The sequence below is a fragment of the Mercenaria mercenaria genome, chromosome 1 (genome assembly GCF_021730395.1).
Source record: "Mercenaria mercenaria strain notata chromosome 1, MADL_Memer_1, whole genome shotgun sequence".
Classification (NCBI taxonomy): Eukaryota; Metazoa; Mollusca; class Bivalvia; order Venerida; family Veneridae; genus Mercenaria; species Mercenaria mercenaria.
In genome coordinates, this window is record NC_069361.1 from 116,300,432 (window position 1) to 116,315,250 (window position 14,819).

At 39.5% G+C, this 14,819-nt stretch overlaps 1 long non-coding RNA gene across 2 annotated transcripts in view; it reads left to right on the forward strand.

The window, feature by feature from the left end:
• The window catches only part of LOC123545296 (uncharacterized), a 57,573-nt gene that overhangs the window by 38,893 nt on the left and 3,861 nt on the right, over positions 1-14,819 (forward strand). The window lies entirely within an intron of this gene.

Genomic DNA, 14,819 nt, shown 5'->3' on the forward strand with positions numbered 1-14,819 from the left:
TATGCGTTCACTTTCTGGTTTCTTTAACAACTTTTCAATAGAAGGTTTATAGAAATCACTCTGTCCATCTATGTGTCTGTATCCAGACACCTTGTCTGTGCCATATTTTGAAGCTGTTCAGTGGGTTTTGTTAACTCTCCACACTGCGACAGAGGACACTGAGACGTAATGCAGTGAACAAGAACCATAACCTTGCAAACTTTTTTCATTATCTCCCTTTGTTAAATTTAATTGTATCGGCCATATCTACAAAAGTTCCAAAAGAAAGTTATTCAAACCACATACAAACATAGAGAACATTAAGGGAAATAACTCGGCATTGTTTTTTAGCTCACCTGTCAAAAAGTGACAAGGTGAGCTTTTGTGATCGCGCAGTGTCCGTCGTCTGTCCGTGCGTCCGTAAACTTTTGCTTGTGACCAGTTTAGAGGTCACATTTTTCATGGGATCTTTATGAAAGTTGGTCAGAATGTTCATCTTGATGATATCTAGGTCAAGTTCTAAACTGGGTCACATGCCTTCAAAAACGAGGTCAGTAGGTCTAAAAATAGGAAAACCTTGTGACCTCTCTAGAGGCCATATATTTCACAAGATCTTCATGAAAATTGGTCAGAATGTTCACCTTGATGATATCTAGGTCAAGTTTGAAATTGGGTCACGTGCGGTCAAAAACTAGGTCAGTAGGTCTAAAAATAGAAAAACCTTGTGGCCTCTCTAGAGGCCATATATTTCACAAGAACTTCATGAAAATTGGTCAGAATGTTCACCTTGATGATATCTAGGTCAAGATCGAAACTGGGTCACGTGCCTTCAAAAACTAGGTCAGTAGGTCAAATAATAGAAAAACCTTGTGACCTCTCTAAAGGCCATATTTTTCATGGGATCTGTATGAAAGTTGGTCTGAATGTTCATCTTGAGAATATCTAGGTCAAGTTTGAAACTGGGTCACGTGCGATTAAAAACTAGGTCAGTAGGTCTAAAAATAGAAAAACCTTGTGACCTCTCTAGAGGCCATATATTTCATGAGATCTTCATGAAAATTATTCAGAATATTCACCTTGATGATATCTAGGTCAAGTTCAAAAGTGGGTCACGTGCCTTCAAAAACTAGGTCAGTAGGTCAAATAATAGAAAAACCTTGTGACCTCTCTAGAGGCCATATTTTTCATGGGATCTTTATGAAAGTTGGTCTGAATGTTCAGCTTGATGATATCTAGGTCAAGTTGGAAAGTGGGTCACGTGCCTTCAAAAACTAGGTCAGTAGGTCAAATAATAGAAAAACCTTTTGACCTCTCTAAAGGCCATATTTTTCATTGGATCTATATGAAAATTGGTCTGAATGTTCATCTTGATGATATCTAGGTCAAGTTCGAAACTGGGTCATGTGCGGTCAAAAACTAGGTCAGTAGGTCTAAATATAGAAAAACCTTGTGACCTCTCTAGAGGCCATACTTGTGAATGGATCTCCATAAAAATTGGTCAGAATGTTCACCTTGATGATATCTAGGTCAAGTTTGAAACTGGGTCACGTACCATAAAAAACTAGGTCAGTAGGTCAAATAATAAAAAACCTTGTGACCTCTCTAGATGCCATACTTTTCATGGGATCTGTATGAAAGTTTGTCTGAATGTTCATCTTGATGATATCTAGGTCAAGTTTGAAACTGGGTCAACTGTGGTTAAAAACTAGGTCAGTAGGTCTAAAATTATTAAAATCTTTTGACCTCTCTAGAGGCCATATTTTTCAATGGATCTTCATGAAAATTGATCTGAAAGTTCACCTTGATGATATCTAGATCAGTTTCGAAACTGGGTCACGTGCGGTCAAAGACTAGGCCAGGTATAAAAATAGAAAAACCTTGTGACCTCTCTAGAGGCCATATTTTTCATGAGATCTTCATGAAAATTAGTGAGAATGTTCACCTTGATGATATCTAGGTAAAGTTCAAAACAGGGTCACCTACCTTCGAAAACTAGGTCAATAGGTCAAATAATAGAAAAACCTTGTGACCTCTCTAGAGACCATATTTTTCAATGGATCTTCATGAAAATTGGTCAGAATTTTTATCTTGATAATATCTTGGTCAAGTTCAAAACTGGGTCACATGAGCACAAAAACTAGGTCACTATGTCAAATAATAGAAAAAATGACGTCATACTCAAAACTGGGTCATGTGGGAAGAGGTGAGCGATTCAGGACCATCATGGTCCTCTTGTTTTTTTAGCTCACCTGAGCACAAAGTGCTCATGGTGAGCTTTTGTGATCGCTCTGTGTCCGTCGTCTGTCATCAACAATTTGACTGTTAACACTCTAGAGGTCACAATTTTAGCCCAATCTTAATGAAACTTGGTCAGAATGTTACCCTCAATAAAATCTTGGGACAAGATTGATATTGGGTCATCTGGAATCAAAAACTAGGTCACCAGGTCAGATCAAAGGAAAAGCTTGTTAACACTCTAGAGGTCACAATTATGGTTCAATCTTAATGAAACTTGGTCAGAATGTTACCCTCAATAAAATTTTGGTCGAGTTTGATATTGGGTTATGTGGGATCAAAAACTAGGTCACCAGGTCAAATCAAAGGAAAAGCTAGTTAACACTCTAGAGGCCACATTTATGGCCATATATTAATGAAACTTTTTCAGAATATTAATCGTGATGATATTTAGGTCGAGTTCAAATCTGGGTCAGGTGTGTTCAAAAACTAGGTCACCAGGTCAAATCAAAGGAAAAGCTAGTTAACACTCTAGAGGCCACATTTATGACCATATCTTAATGAAACTTGGTCAGAATGTTAATCTTGATGATCTATAGGCGAAGTTTAAATCTGGGTCAGGTGGGGTCAAAAACTAGGTCACCAGGTCAAATCAGAGGAAAAGCTTGTTAACACTCTAGAGGCCACATTTATGGCAATATCTCTATGAAACTTGGTCAGAATGTTAATCTTGATGTTTTTCAGGCAAAGAACAAATCTGGGTCAAGTTGGGTCAAAAACTCGGTCACCAGGTCAAAAAATCAAAGGAAAAACTTGTTAACACTCTAGGGGCTACATTTATGACTATATCTTCATGAAACTTGGTCAGAAAGTAAACCTTGATGATCTTTAGGTCAAGTTCGAAACTGGGTCATGTGGGGTCAAAAATTAGGTCACAAGATCAATTCAAAGGAAAAGCTAGTTAACACTCTTGAGGCCACATTCATGACCTTATCTTAACGAAACTTGGTCAGAATGTTAATCATTAGGATCTTTAGGTCAGGTTCCAATCTGGGTCAGGTTGGAATCAAAAACTAAGTCACCAGGTCATATCAAAGGAAAAGCTTGTTAACACTCTAGAGGTCACAATTTTGGCCCAATCTTAATGAAACTTGGTCAAAATGTTACCCGCAATAAAATCTTGGATGAGTCCAGATCAGTTATGGCCCCTGAAATAATTAAAAATGCACATTTTCACCTTGTGATGCATCTAACTCAAAAAGTATTTCATATAAATAGATGAAACCTTGCATGAGTCTTTATCATGATAGGAACTTGCGCACCTCCTATTTTTTGTCTGAATTAGTTAAAAATGCACATTTCCACTTTGTGACGCACCTAGCTCAAAAAGTATATGATATAAATGGATGAAAACTTGCATGAGTCTTTATCATGATATAAACTTGCACACCTTTTCTTTTTTTGCTGGCTCTAACTATTTTTAAAGTTATGGCCCCTGAAATAGGCAAAAATGCACATTTTCACCTAATAATGTGCCGAGCTCAAAAAGTATTTTATGTAAATTCATGAAACCTTGCTTGAGTCTTTATCCTGATGTGACCTTGCACACTTGTCATTCTTCTTGAGAATTTAAGCGCTTATTACAGAGTTACGGTCTTTGAAATAGCGTGGATTTTTTGTTTGTGATGCTCATAGCTCAAACAGTTCCTGGCCTAGAATAATGAATCCTTTTCATAAAATGTTTGTTGAGGCTATATTACCCCCTTAAGACTGCAAACATTTGAATTATTGCCCCTTATTTGTGACAAATGTACCAGTGGGGGGAGCACACCCTGTGTCCTATGTTAAGTTTAATTTGGATGAGTTGAAGGCAGATTGAACTGTGATTTAAGCAGGGCCTTCTTTCGATAGTACTTGTGATGTATGTTCCATAGGCAGACTGACAGTAAAAAACAATGTTTATTTCAATAAGAGTTTTAGGCAAATGATTGCTTCAAGTTATTGACTAATCATTTAATAAAAATTGGATAATGTTACAGAGTAAAGATCATTGTAAAACAAACTTGAAACTGTTCTGCCACTTTGACAGGTTTAGAAATCTTAAAATGCATTATTCCAGGTTTTATATTGATTTAATGTCAAATAATTGATGAAAAGTATGGGCAAATCTCAAAATCAACACTTCTTCCCCTAACCCTTGTTACTTGTTTATTTAGAAATGTTGTCTAAAAATCTTGGGTAAATATATTAAGATTTTCTTGTCATAGACTTCCTGGTGGCTGTTTTCTTTTAAGATTAAAATGTATTCATTTACTTTAGAAATTGTCAAAAAGTAGTTAGGGGGCTTGGTTGCAGGACCAGTTAAATAAATATATATTGTATAACTAATGTATTTAAAGGGATTTAGCGGGTAATTTGCTACCTTTTAAATTGTGCATTTTATGCAATTTGATCTCATTTGTCTGTGCACACAGACTGTACGATAAGCCAAAAAACTAATAGAAGAGTAATCCAACATTATTGTAGTATAAGTCTGTGCAATATGAAGTATTATTGACTATTTTGATAAGTTTTTAAATCTCATAAAGGTATTATTGTAATTCAGTTCAATATTTACTTTCCTTAGTATGTACTTTTCTACTTTTGACTAGTAAGATTAGTGTTCTCGAGATAAATAGAGAAAATGGGCTTTCCAGTGGGCTCCTTTGGAGGCATAATCTTTAGTTAATGGCAAGAAAGGGGTACTGGCTGAATGCCCAAGAAAATATAATTTTATGGGCTCTTGAGTGCTTACTGCCCAGCTGCTGAAGAGTAATTGTTTTCAGCAATTTAACCATATGGTTAACTGCAGACACTATGCTTGCAAATAAGGGATCAAAATCTGCAGAAAAAATATTTTTGCCATCCTTTTGGCTCTGTATAAGCTTTGGGCTCTCATAGTAGGAGACTTGAGTTAGATCCCTTGAAAGTCAATTTTCATCCATAATGATTTAACCAATATATAAATAACATTGACATTGATTTAATGTCCTCCACCTCAGACTGTTAAAACTGAGAAAATCTTTAGTGATTGTAAAACCAACTGCACCACAAAAGGAACTGATCCCAATCAGCACATTATATGCATGTATGATGTGGAGATCAAAAATTATTTTATAAGTTTTGTTCCTTAGACTACAGTTCTACTATTTGTTTAGACTGTTCTGCCAGTATTTGGTTGAAGTAACATTATATGATGACCATCTTATCTAAAGGTGCCTGCTCGCTCTCAGATATACTTTTTGTCATTTCCTGCCATAATTCTAGACTTTCAAAGTCTGTTAAAATCAAGAAATCTTTAATAAAGTACCTTTCGTTCTTCATATTGACACAGAAATTCTGTTGAAATCAGCCCCATGTGGTTCTGGGATGATCTGTGTATGAAAAGAATTGGAACCACTGCCTTACCCTTGCATGATTGTAAGAGGCGACTAAAAGGGTCTTAACACTTGGTTTTGCTGTAACTCTGTGATTCCAGCAGGTATGCAAATTTTGATTCCATACCTCATGTTTTTATTTTGATGTAAATGAGATGTGAAACCAAAATTTGTAGTCCTGTTTGGCGCCATATAACCTATACTGTGTTGGTGCGCCATAAAACCCAAATAAATAAATCTGTTAAAATCAAGAAATCTTTAATAAAATACCTTTCGTTCTTCATATTGACACAGAAATCCTGTTAAAATCAAGACATCTTTAATAAAGTACCTTTCGTTCTTCATATTGACACAGAAATTCTGTTAAAATCAAGACATCTTTAATAAAGTACCTTTCGTTCTTCATATTGACACAGAAATCCTGTTAAAATCAAGACATCTTTAATAAAGTACCTTTCGTTCTTCATATTGACACAGAAATCCTGTTAAAATCAAGACATCTTTAATAAAGTACCTTTTGTTCTTCATATTGACACAGAAATTCTCTTAATAAAGTACCTTTCGTTCTTCATATTGACACAGAAATTCTGTTAAAATCAAGACATCTTTAATAAAGTACCTTTTGTTCTTCGTATTGACACAGAAATTTTCTAAACCCCTCCTCTCAAGAGACATGCAGAGATAAGAGAAAAAAGTTCAGGAAGTGCTATAAAGGAGGATTTTATGATAGAGGGATTTATTTTAAAAAGTAGCCAGTCTAATATTAGAACTGTAGCAAATATTTTTTACGAAAAGATCCTTTGGAAGTTTAAAATGTTACCAGGTAACATAACAGCAGACTTGGTTTGACTATAAAAGGTGCAACAACCCTTACATCCCCTCCCCACTAGCTTAAGTGGAATTCTATCATACTATACATCCTCTCCCCACTAGCTTAAGTGGAATTCTATCATACTATACATCCTCTCCTTACTAGCTTAAGGGGAATTATATCATACTATACATCCTCTCCTCACTAGCTTAAGTGGAATTCTATCATACTATACATCCTCTCCTCACTAGCTTAAGTGGAATTCTGTCATACTATACATCCTCTCCTCACTAGCTTAAGTGGAATTCTATCATACTATACATCCTCTCCTCACTAGCTTAAGTGGAATTATATCATACTATACATCCCCTCCCCACTAGCTTAAGTGGAATTATATCATACTATACATCCCCTCCTCACTAGCTTAAGTGGAATTCTATCATACTATACAGCCTCTCCTCACTAGCTTAAGTGGAATTATATCATACTATACATCCTCTCCTCACTAGCTTAAGTGGAATTCTATCATACTATACATCCTCGCCTCACTAGCTTAAGTGGAATTATATCATACTATACATCCCCTCCCCACTAGCTTAAGTGGAAATCCTCTCCTCATACTTAATGAATTCTATCATACTATACATCCTCTCCTCACTAGCTTAAGTGGAATTCTATCATACTATACATCCTCGCCTCACTAGCTTAAGTGGAATTATATCATACTATACATCCCCTCCCCACTAGCTTAAGTGGAAATCCTCTCCTCACTAGCTTAAGTGGAATTCTATCATACTATACATCCTCTCCCCACTAGCTTAAGTGGAATTCTATCATACTATACATCCTCTCCTCACTAGCTTAAGTGGAATTCTATCATACTATACATCCTCTCCTCACTAGCTTAAGTGGAATTCTATCATACTATACATCCTCTCCCCACTAGCTTAAGTGGAATTCTATCATACTATACATCCTCTCCCCACTAGCTTAAGTGGAATTCTATCATACTATACATCCTCTCTCCACTAGCTTAAGTGGAATTCTATCATACTATACATCTTCTCCCCACTAGCTTAAGTGGAATTCTATCATACTATACATCCTCTCTCCACTAGCTTAAGTGGAATTCTATCATACTATACATCCTCTCCTCACTAGCTTAAGTGGAATTATATCATACTATACATCCTCTCCTCACCAGCTTAAGTGGAACTCTATCATATACTATACATCCTCTCCCCACTAGCTTAAGTGGAATTCTATCATACTATACATCCTCTCCCCACTAGCTTAAGTGGAATTCTATCATACTATACATCCTCTCCCCACTAGCTTAAGTGGAATTCTATCATACTATACATCCTCTCCCCACTAGCTTAAGTGGAATTCTATCATACTATACATCCTCTCCTCACTAGCTTAAGTGGAATTCTATCATACTATACATCCTCTCCCCACTAGCTTAAGTGGAATTCTATCATATACTATACATCCTCTCCCCACTAGCTAAAGTGGAATTCTATCATATACTATACATCCTCTCCCCACTAGCTTAAGTGGAATTCTATCATATACTATACATCCTCTCCCCACTAGCTTAAGTGGAATTCTATCATACTATACATCCTCTCCCCACTAGCTAAAGTGGAATTCTATCATACTATAGATCCCCTCCCCACTAGCTTAAGTGGAATTCTATCATACTATGCATCCCCTCCCCACTAGCTAAAGTGGAATTCTATCATACTATACATCCCCTCCCCACTAGCTTAAGTGGAATTCTATCATACTATACATCCCCTCCCCACTAGCTTAAGTGGAATTCTATCATACTATACATCCCCTCCCCACTAGCTTAAGTGGAATTCTATCATACTATACATCCCCTCCTCACTAGCTTAAGTGGAATTCTATCATACTATACATCCTTTTATCACTAGCTTAAGTGGAATTCTATCATACTATACATCCCCTCCTCACTAGCTTAAGTGGAATTCTATCATACTATACATCCTCTCCCCACTAGCTTAAGTGGAATTCTATCATACTATACATCCCCTCTTCACTAGCTTAAGAGGAATTCTATCATACTATACATCCTCTCCCCACTAGCTTAAGTGGAATTCTATCATACTATACATCCCCTCCCCACTAGCTTAAGTGGAATTCTATCATACTATACATCCCCTCTCCACTAGCTTAAGTGGAATTCTATCATACTATACATCCCCTCCTCACTAGCTTAAGTGGAATTCTATCATACTATACATCCTTTTATCACTAGCTTAAGTGGAATTCTATCATACTATACATCCCCTCCTCACTAGCTTAAGTGGAATTCTATCATACTATACATCCTCTCCCCACTAGCTTAAGTGGAATTCTATCATACTATACATCCCCTCTTCACTAGCTTAAGAGGAATTCTATCATACTATACATCCTCTCCCCACTAGCTTAAGTGGAATTCTATCATACTATACATCCCCTCCTCACTAGCTTAAGTGGAATTCTATCATACTATACATCCCCTCCTCACTAGCTTAAGTGGAATTCTATCATACTATACATCCCCTCCCCACTAGCTTAAGTGGAAATTCTCTCCCCACTAGCTTAAGTGGAATTCTATCATACTGTACATCCTCTCCCCACTAGCTTAAGTGGAATTCTATCATACTGTACATCCCCTCCTCACTAGCTTAAGTGGAATTTTATCATACTATACATCCCCTCCTCACTAGCTTAAGTGGAATTCTATCATACTATACATCCCCTCCTCACTAGCTTAAGTGGAATTCTATCATACTATACATCCTTTTATCACTAGCTTAAGTGGAATTCTATCATACTATACATCCCCTCCTCACTAGCTTAAGTGGAATTCTATCATACTATACATCCTCTCCCCACTAGCTTAAGTGGAATTCTATCATACTATACATCCCCTCCTCACTAGCTTAAGTGGAATTCTATCATACTATACATCCCCTCCTCACTAGCTTAAGTGGAATTCTATCATACTATACATCCCCTCCTTACTAGGTTAAGTGGAATTATATCATACTATACATCCTCTCCTCACTAGCTTAAGTGGAATTCTATCATACTATACATCCCATCCCCACTAGCTTAAGTGGAAATCCTCTCCCCACTAGCTTAAGTGGAATTCTATCATACTGTACATCCTCTCCCCACTAGCTTAAGTGGAATTCTATCATACTGTACATCCCCTCCCCACTAGCTTAAGTGGAATTCTATCATACTATAAGTTAAATGTTCTCCATGATCCCAGAGGACCAAAAATAACAACTCTGAGTCCTTTAACTTGTACTTGATAGACTTTTTGTATACTGGCTGAACCATGTAGCTGCAACACGTACTGTCCTAATGTTCAAAGTTCAGTAACTTTGATCCTGCAGTCAACAACTATCCCCTTTATTAGCCAAGTTTCACTAACTGTGATGCCAAGCAGTACCCTTCAAATTAGCAATGTTATGCCTTTCAATTAATTATATGTTGTTAGTATTTCACTAGTTTTAGCCCTCAAATTAGCAGTTACATTGTAGGACAATCTTGTCTACATAAGTAAATCAATATTGTTTCACTTACTGGTAAGCATCTAGTCTGGCTACTGACTGGATAATCTTTTTAGATTTTTTAAAATAATTTCTCTTATATATTCTGACCAATCTTTCATGGCTTTGATTAACCAGCGTTTTGAATAGAAAAGGGACATGATTATACAAAATTTGAATAGCTTCAGGAGTTATCTCCTGTGAACAAAACACAGGGTCTGGACACAGACTAGTAAACATCCATGAGACATGTATTTCTCTCAGATTTGTTCAATTCTAGTTTTTTGCCATATGGACAAAGGGGTCAGTGTTATACATACGAAAATATTTATAAATTTGCTTCCCAAGTTTAGAAGTAAGAAAGTTAACATGAGGCATTAGTAAGTGTAAAGTATTTAAATGCAACAAAAGTAAATTGTCCCCTATGGTATCAAATTTAGCTTTGACAAAGCAGTGGGTATTTTCACATAAGAGGACCCTTTATAAGACACATTTAATACACTTCTTCAGCAGTGCTCAGGTGCCTCTGTGGCTGGGCGGTGGAGGTTGTTAATCCCATACTGGTTGAAGACCAGTTTCAAGGCTATACGATTTCGCTTTTCCATGCATCATTCTATCTACCTACACTAGTGTTCGGTCTATAACTCTGTAGTTCTTGGAAGGACTTGGCACAAATGTATCCCATCTTGCACAATACCCTGACAACAAGCTCCAAGGTCAAGAGCACACTTGGAGGTCAAATGTCTTATTTTTCCTATCTGGTCTGTAACTGAACCATCCATCAAGGAATTTCAATATTAATAATAAGATGATAATTATGTCTTGCACAACTTCTGTGACCCCTAGCTGAAAGGGCAAGGTCACACTTTGAGGTCAAATGTTAACATGATATTAAAAGGGTCTGTTTCATGTAGGGTTCATATAACTGCCATCCATGAAAGAATTATAATATTACTTGAAAGAATTTTCACCATAATAAGATAATGTGTTGTGCAGAATACACAGACCCTATCTCAAAGGTCAAGGTCACTTGGAGGTTAAAGTGTAGCTTTTTTGCCTGCTCAGTCCATAATGCAACCATTAGTCAAAGGAGAATTTAATATTACTTGGCGCAAATGTTGCCCATAATGAGACAATGTGTCATGCCTTACACCTAGACTCTTAGCTCTAGAGTTCAAGGTCACACTTGGAGGTCGAAAAGGTCAACATAGATTTTTTCTGTCCTATCTGTATCATGACCATCCATCAAGGGATTTTAATATTACTTGTTCCAAAAAACAAAATGATGTGTCTTGTTGAATTCGAGAGCCCTGGTTATGGTTGTACTGGTTGAACTGTGTCTGTTTTGTGTCCGCTCCATAACTATGCCATCCATCAAGGTATTTTAATGATACTTGGCACAAATGCTCCCAATAATGAAATGATGCATCAAATACAAGCTACAGAGCTCCTGTGTTAAAGGTCAAGGACAGTTGGAGGTTAGAGGTAAACAGGGTCTGTTCTGTGTCCACTTGATTACTGCTATCCATCAAAGGGATTTTAATATTGCTTGACCCAAAAATTCCACATAATGACACCTAGCTGAAAGGTCAAGGTCACAAAGGAATTCAAGTATTTTCTTCGATAATTTTTGTCCAGTTTGTAACTGTTTCATCCAAAATGATGTGTCATATGGACTCGGTTAAAAAACTTGTTGGTGTTTTATCTTCATAATTACTTCCCTTTAATATGATAGAGTATTTCATTACATATTTTCTCTATTTTCCCACAAATGTAAAAATATTTTTTTTATATACCGGTTTACCATTAGATGTTAAAATCAGGTAACAGCTGTAGATTTTCAGATATGCAAATTTAAATATAAACATTCTGTATTATAACATAATATTATTATATATTAGCAAAATATTGTATATACCTCAGCCATTAGGTTATGGTTTGTAGTCATCTTCCAGTATGGGATTCTGCATTGCATGGTTCATTTGTTTACTTCTAATCACTGACACCTCACTGATGTGGGTTTGAAACCTTGATTTGGATGTAGATATTTTCATGTGAGCAAGCCATTCAACGTTGTTGGTTCTACTCAGGTGCTTGTACATGCCTGAAATAATGCACAGAGGAGCACTGGGGGTCTTACTCCACCATATTCACAGAGGAGCACTAGGGGCCTAACTCCACAATATTCACAGAGGAGCACTAGGGGCCTAACTCCACCATATTCACAGAGGAGCACTGGGGGTCTAACTCCACCATATTCAAAGAGGAGCACTGGGGGCCTCACACTACCATATTCACAGAGGAGCACTGGGGGTCTAACTCCACCATATTCACAGAGGAGCACTGGGGGCCTAACTCCACCATATTCACAGAGGAGCACTGGGGGCCTAACTCCACCATATTCACAGAGGAGCACTGGGGGCCTAACTCCACCATATTCACAGAGGAGCACTGGGGGTCTAACACTACCATATTCACAGAGGAGCACTGGGGGTCTAACTCCACCATATTCACAGAGGAGCACTAGGGGCCTCACACTACCATATTCACAGAGGAGCACTGGGGGTCTAACTCCACCATATTTACAGAGGAGCACTGGGGGCCTAACACCTCCATATTCACAGAGGAGCACTGGGGGCCTAACTCCACCATATTCACAAAGGAGCACTGGGGGCCTAACTCCACCATATTCACAGAGGAGCACTGGGGGTCTAACTCCACCATATTCACAGAGGAGCACTGGGGGCCTCACACTACCATATTCACAGAGGAGCACTGGGGGTCTAACTCCACCATATTCACAGAGGAGCACTGGGGGCCTCACACTACCATATTCACAGAGGAGCACTGGGGGTCTAACTCCACCATATTTACAATGGAGCACTGGGGGTCTAACTCCACCATATTCACAGAGGAGCACTGGGGGCCTAACACTACCATATTCACAGAGGAGCACTGGGGGTCTAACTCCACCATATTCACAGAGGAGCACTGGGGGTCTAACTCCACCATATTCACAGAGGAGCACTGGGGGTCTAACTCCACCATATTCACAGAGGAGCACTGGGGGCCTCACACTACCATATTCACAGAGGAGCACTGGGGGTCTAACTCCAGCATATTCACAGAGGAGCACTGGGGGCCTCACACTACCATATTCACAGAGGAGCACTGGGGGTCTAACTCCACCATATTTACAGAGGAGCACTGGGGGCCTAACACCTCCATATTCACAGAGGAGCACCGGGGGCCTAACTCCACCATATTCACAGAGGAGCACTAGGGGCCTAACACTACCATATTCACAGAGGAGCACTGGGGGTCTAACTCCACCATATTCACAGAGGAGCACTGGGGGTCTAACTCCACCATATTTACAGAGGAGCACTGGGGGCCTAACACCTCCATATTCACAGAGGAGCACCAGGGGCCTAACTCCACCATATTCACAGAGGAGCACTAGGGGCCTAACACTATCATATTCACAGAGGAGCACTGGGGGTCTAACTCCACCATATTCACAGAGGAGCACTAGGGGCCTAACACTGCCATATTCACAGAGGAGCACTGGGGGTCTAACTCCATTATATTCACAGAGGAGCACTGGGGGCCTCACACTACCATATTACAGAGGAGCACTGGGGGTCTAACTCCACCATATTTACAGAGGAGCACTGGGGGCCTAACACCTCCATATTCACAGAGGAGCACCAGGGGCCTAACTCCTCCATATTCACAGAGGAGCACTAGGGGCCTAACACTACCATATTCACAGAGGAGCACTGGGGGTCTAACTCCTCCATATTCACAGAGGAGCACTGGGGGCCTCACACTACCATATTCACAGAGGAGCACTGGGGGTCTAACTCCACCATATTTACAGAGGAGCACTAGGGGCCTAACACTACCATATTCACAGAGGAGCACTGGGGGTCTAACTCCACCATATTCACAGAGGAGCACTAGGGGCCTAACACTACCATATTTACAGAGGAGCACTGGGGGCCTCACACTACCATATTCACAGAGGAGCACTGGGGGCCTCACACTACCATATTCACAGAGGAGCACTGGGGGTCTAACTCCACCATATTTACAGAGGAGCACTAGGGGCCTAACACTACCATATTCACAGAGGAGCACTGGGGGTCTAACTCCACCATATTCACAGAGGAGCACTGGGGGTCTAACTCCACCATATTCACAGAGGAGCACTAGGGGTCTAACACCTCCATATTCACAGAGGAGCACTGGGGGTCTAACTCCTCCATATTCACAGAGGAGCACTGGGGGCCTAACACCTCCATATTCACAGAGGAGCACTGGGGGTCTAACTCCACCATATTCACAGAGGAGCACTGGGGGCCTAACACCTCCATATTCACTGGGGGTCTAACTCCACCATATTCACAGAGGAGCACTAGGGGCCTAACACTACCATATTCACAGAGGAGCACTGGGGGTGTAACTCCACCATATTCACAGAGGAGCACTGGGGGTTTAACTCCACCATATTCACAGAGGAGCACTGGGGGCCTAACACCTCCATATTCACAGAGGAGCACTGGGGGTCTAACTCCACCATAGTCACAGAGGAGCACTGGGGGTGTAACTCCACCATATTCACAGAGGAGCACTGGGGGCCTGACACCTCCATATTCACAGAGGAGCACTGGGGGTCTAACTCCACCATATTCACAGAGGAGCACTGGGGGCCTAACACCTCCATATTCACAGAGGAGCACTGGGGGTCTAACTCCACCATATTCACAGAGGAGCACTGGGGGCCTAACACCTCCA